The 6,000-nt window shown below is 46.5% G+C and overlaps 1 pseudogene; it reads left to right on the forward strand.

The window, feature by feature from the left end:
• The window catches only part of LOC120390519, a 101,866-nt pseudogene extending 97,008 nt beyond the window's left edge, over nucleotides 1-4,858 (forward strand).
• The last annotated feature ends 1,142 nt before the right edge of the window (nucleotides 4,859-6,000 follow it).

The following is a 6,000-nucleotide window of genomic DNA, read 5'->3' on the forward strand; positions in this document are numbered from 1 at the left end:
TCCCTTCCAAGAGCAAGAACCCAGGAGTCCTGGCTCCCAGCTCACTCCTGCTCTAATCCACTAGACCCCACTCCTCTCCCAGTGGCAGGACTAAAACCCATGCATTCTGAATTTTAGCCCACTCATCTAACCAGTGAATTATGCACCACACAGAGCTGGGAGTCCCTAACCTTCTCCTCTAATGGTGAGCTTGTGCTCAGTGGTGTAGCCAATTGGAGGGAAGAGGGGGAGCGGAAAAAAAAAAGTGCCACCTGCTGCGGTGCTTTTACTGACGGGGCAGCACTCGGGGTCTTTGGCGGCAAGACCTTCACTCGCTTTGCGGGTCTTCAGCGGCATTTCGGTGATGAAGCGTCAGTGCCGCCGAAGACACCTGAAGCGAGTGAAGGTCCTGCCGCTGAGATGCCGCCGAAGACCCGGAATGCCGCCCCGTCAGTAAAAGCGCCGCAGCGGGTGGCGCCTTTTTTTTCCCCGCTCCCAGGTGAGTAAAATTAAAAAGGCGCCACTTGTGCTCAGTGGGGGAGCGGCTGCTCCCCCGCTCCCATCAGCTACGCTACTGCTTGTGCTGCCACCAATAGCAAGGCTGTTCCTGACATACCAGCAGTCTCACCTGCAGTAGCGGTAGGAAGTTGAGGTGAACAAAAGACCTTCACCAGGGTATTTAACCACCCGACCACTGGGATGAATGTTAACAGAATGTTGACACACACCTTTGTAAACCGTGTGAGATCTGTGGATCAGGACGATGATGATTTGAGTAGATCTAGTCTTGGTCCCAGCCAGAGACAAGGATGAAAAATGCATATCTGTGTTATGGGCAGGATTTTTGACAAATGGTTTTTTGGACAAAAAATGCCTGTTCGTTGAACCCAAAACTTTTCATGATACGGGCTTGAGGTCTGACGAAGCTCCTAAGTGGAAAAAAAACTCTGAAAAAGGAGTTCCTAAATGCTCAAAATGAAACATTTCAATATTTTCAAAATGAAAAATTCTGGTTTTCCATTTCAGTATAACTTTGTGTTTCAAATATTAAACGAATTAGTCTAAAAATTAAGTTAAAAGGAAAAAGGTCAAAATAGAAATGACACAACTTTACTGAAACAAAACATTTCGATTGACCCGAAACAAACAAACAAAAATTAAGGTTTTTGATTCATGAAAATATTGAAGACTTTCCATACTGATTTAGGATGAGAAAAAATTTCAAACTCTCAAAAACTTGTGGCAATACTGGAAAACCATTCCACCCCCCTCCAGCTCGAATCTGTGTATTTACAGACTTTAAAACAAACCTGGTTTGAGTTTGGTTCTAATGACTGAAGAAATATGTTCCAAGGGAGCTTTATATTCTCTGTACCAGTTATTATTATTATTTCTATTAAAGTAGGGGAGTGGGAAACTGGGAATGAGGACACGCAAGTATGGCAGCACAACGGGGCCCCAACCGTAATCAGGCCCCATTATGCCAGGTGCTGCCCAGACACATACCGAGAGACAGTCCCTGCTCACCTGAGATCAGGGCCCCATTGTGCCAGGCACTGCCCAGACACAGCCAGAGACAGGCCCTGCCCCAGCTAAGATCAGGGCCCCATTGTGCCAGACACACAGCGAGAGACAGTCCCTGCCCCCCTGAGATCAGGGTCTCTATCATGCAGAGCATACAACTAAATAGACACTTTCCTGAGAACCAGTCGAATAGTTGTTCTGGGCTGGATTTCTCTGCCTCAGTTGACTGATGTCCCCAATTTACTGCCCTTCACAGTCAATATGATTAGATCTGACCCACATTTCTTCTGACTGAAAATGAAGCATTCGGCTGTAAGCTCGTTGGGGTGGAGACTGTGCTTTTGGTCTGTGTTTGTACAGCCCTTGGCACAAAGAGGTCCTGAACCACCCCTGGGATTCCAGGTGCTGTTGCAATAGAAACAATGCCACTAATTACGGAAACGTGAGCTAACGAAGACCATGTTAGGGTCAGAAAAAAGGAGAGACGACTCCCTTAGTCACACCATGCAATGAGGAGAAGGAGAATGGGAAAGAGATAGGCTCATCTCCCAGAGTGGAGGGGCAGATCCTGCTCTCAGTTACATCAGTCTCAATCCAGAGTTACTCCCCTGACTGCAATGGATTTACTCGGGTTTTACACTTGTTTGAGAGCAAAATCTGACCCAGCGATTCCAGACGCCATTGCCTTGTCCTGGGGTCCATAGCCTAGCTCTGTCTCACTCCCTCCCATGGCACCCAGCTTTTCTCTGACCTCCTTGTCTGTGCCTTCCAGGTGAGAGGGCACCAAAAGCAGCTCCCAGTGAAGGTATCCGAAACCTTGTCTGTCAGTGAGTCTCAGGGCACCATCATGATTGTCCAGGGCTCTAGAATAAAGATTCTGTTCAGCCTGAGCGGGAAGGTGACGGTGACAGTCAGCGAGAGCCTGGCTAACAAGCTGTGTGCACCTTGCGGGAACTTCAATGGCGACATCTCCGACGACCTGCGGCTGCCCAGCGGGCAGGTCGTGGGGAACACCACGGACGTCTTTGAAGCTTGGAGGGCACGAGACCTCTCAAAAAGGTAAGGGGCTTTCAAAGGGCTGCTCCTTCTAAGGCAGCGTGGCCATTCACTCTCCACAGGTGTGATCATGTGGTTGGCCTGGTTCATAGATTCCATATGTTCCAAGGCCAAGAGGGGTCATTGTGACCTGCCTCGAAAGAATTCCTGTTAGAGCAGATCTTTTAGAAAAGCATCCAGGCTTGATTACAGAATGTTCAGCACTAGAAACCACTGGCCATGGCTACCTGCAGTGCCACTTTTGTTGAAGTAAAGACAATGGCTCTGATTCTATTCTGTGCCACCTTTTCTCTGCTTCTGCTTCAGCCCCTGGCATATATTAGAGAAGTCATGGCTGCTTTGGTTTATAACAGGGCTGCTTCACAGCCTGGATCAGCCCAGAATTGCTGCAGGGCCGCGGACTGTGAAGACTACCCATCTTGCCCTATGACCCATACACTGGGGTTTATGAGGTGGACAGCACAGGTCTGCCCCTGCCAGCCCTGCACTGCTCCTTCCCTGGGACAATTCTTGTGTAACTTTTACGGCCCCAGAGTGAGGTGTGGGGCTGGGGCAGATGCTCTCAGTCATTGTAATGACTCCGAGGTTCTTGATGACCCCAGTGTCAGTGGAGTGTGACAAGTTGGATCACAGAAAACTCCTTGGGAACTGCCAACTGATGTGCTGAGACCATTTCTAACCTGTTTTCCCTGCCAGCTTAGGACTCCAGAACCTTGCTAGATTGAACCAGACATGCTAGCCTGTTACAAACCCAGACCCAGGTCCGAACCGCGTCCCCGAACAGATGCAGACTTAACTGAAAACAGGTCTAACACTCAGATGGACAGCTCCCGATGGGGTCCAAACCCCAAATAAATCCGTATTACTCTGTATAAAAGTAAACTCATAAATTGTTCATCCTCTATAACACTGATAGAGAGATATGCACAGCTATTGCCCCCTCCCCAGGTATTAATACATACTCTGGGTTAATTAATAAGTAAAAAGTGATTTTATTGACTACAAAAGTAGGATTTAAGTGGTTCCAAGTAATAAGACAGAACAAAGTAAATTACCAAACAAAATAAAATAAAACACGCAAGTCTAAACCTAAGAAATAAGAAAGTGATTATAGATGAAACCTCACCCTCAGAGATGTTACAGTAAGCTTCTTTTACAGACTAGCCTCCTCCTAGTCTGGGTCCAGCAATCACTCACACCCCATGGTTACTGTCCTTTGTTCCAGTTTCTTTCAGGTATCCTTGGGGGCGGGGTGGAGGAGGGAGGTCGAGAGGTTATCTCTTGAGCCAGTTGAAGACAAAATTGAGGGGTGTCCAGGAGCTTAAATAGAATTCCTCTTGTGGTGGAGACCCTCCCCTGTTTCCTATGCAAAATCCAGCTCCAAGATGGAGTTTTGGAGTCACATGGGCAAGTCACATGTCCATTCATGACTCAGTTTTTACAGGCGGCAGCCATTGCCTACATGCTATCTTGAATGTCTCCAGGAAGACTTCTTATGTGGATTGGAGCACTCCAAGATGCATTGTCAGTTAAGTGTTTTTTGATTGGGCACTTAATTTGCACACTCCTTTCTCAAGAAGCTGAGCAAATGCTTTACTAAGGCTACTTAAACTCAAAGAAGTACCCAGCCAATATTCATAACTTCTAATACAAAAATGGTACATGCATACAAATAGGATAAATATATTCAGTAGATTATAACCTTTTCAGAGACATGTTACATTGCATATGTAGCAGAAAACATATACCAGTTATGTCATATTTACATTCATAAGCATATTTCCATTAAAGCATTATGGGGTGCAACGTCACATGGTGTTTACTGGATTTCATTCCTGTTTGCTGAAGGGAGCCTCATAAAATATTTTGAGGTGGTTGGATGAAAAGTGCTGTCAATCTCAATCTGTGACCCAGCAGGAGGGACTAATTTTTTTCTTTCTCTTTCTCTCCTAGTGATCTTTAAAAGCCACCTGAGCTGCAATGGATCCCGCCCCCTTTCCCTTCCCTGCATTGGACTGGGCTGGCCAGTTACTCCATAACAGGTCATAGCTTAGCACACAAACGTGTGTTCCTTCACGTAGGGTGCTCCATGCAGCGTGGATGAGTTCAGTGGTGCCGGGTGCATGACGGAAAATCTCATCTGGACTTGTCAATAGAGACATTTGCAAAGGTGTGTCTGAAGCAGCCGGCTCTGGCAGGCCTCAGGAACTGGCTTTCGTGTTCCGCTTGGATTTGACTGTGCTAAGGTCCCTTCACAGCGCCTGTTAAGGCCTCTTTATGCTGCCAAATTGGAATAAAGGAGCCTCAGCATAATGCGACTCAGGCTATTTGTCTCCCTTCTCAGCACTAGAGTGGTGTAAAGAGGGCTGGGTAATTGGGAATCCAGGCCTAGGCCTGCTGCTGATACATTGCAGGGACTATGGGCAAAGGTGCCTAACCACAATCTCCCTCTGCGTCAGTACTGTGTGATGGGCGATGCCTTTCCTAACCTGCTCTTCCCCCGAGATCCACACGCGAGTCATGCCTACAAATCATCCCCATCCCCTCTGGCTTTCCTCACCAGGGAATTAACAGCACCGTCACAGAAAGGTCAGCCCATGCCTTCTGATCGCTCACCAGGAGGCTAACGGGGTGCTTCTTTACACCGGCATAATTCCAGGGTCACTCTTGATTTACACAGCGGTGAGGAGGGGAGAATCAGGCCCATTTTCCAGACTAAACAAACCCAATTATTTCAATCTTCCCTCATAGGTCATATTTTCTAGACCTTTAATCATTTTTGTTGCTCTTCTCTAGACTTCCTCCAATTTGTCCTCATATATCCTGAAATGTGGCACCCAGAACTGAACACAGTACTTCAGTTGAGGCCTAATCAGTGCGGAGTAGATCGGAAGAATTACTTCTTGTGCCTTGCTTACAACACTCCAGCTAATACATCCCAGAATGATGTTCACTTTTTTTGCAACGGTGTTACACTGTTAACACATATTTAGCTTGTGGTCCACTAATACCCTCAGATTCCTTTCCGCAGTACTCCTTACGAGGCAATCATTTTCCATTTTGTATGTGTGCAACTTCCTAAGTGAAGTACTTTGCATTTGTCCTTATTGAATTTCATCCTATTTACTTCAGACCATTTCTCCAGTTTGTCCAGATCATTTTGAATTTTAATCCTATCCTCCAAAGCACTTGCAACCCCTCCCAGCTTGTACACTTCTGCATAAGTGTACTCTTTATGCCATTATCTAAATCATTGATGAAGATATTGAACAGAACCGGACCCAAAACTGATCCCTGCAGGACCCCACTCATTATGTCGTTCTAGTATTACTGTGAACCACTAGTAACTACTCTTTGGAAATGGTTTTTGAACTAGTTATGCACCCACCTTATAGTAGTTCCATCTAGGTTGCATTTCCCTAGTTTGTTTATGAGAAGTTT

This window comes from Mauremys reevesii, linkage group 24, assembly GCF_016161935.1.
Source record: "Mauremys reevesii isolate NIE-2019 linkage group 24, ASM1616193v1, whole genome shotgun sequence".
Lineage (NCBI taxonomy): Eukaryota > Metazoa > Chordata > Testudines > Geoemydidae > Mauremys > Mauremys reevesii.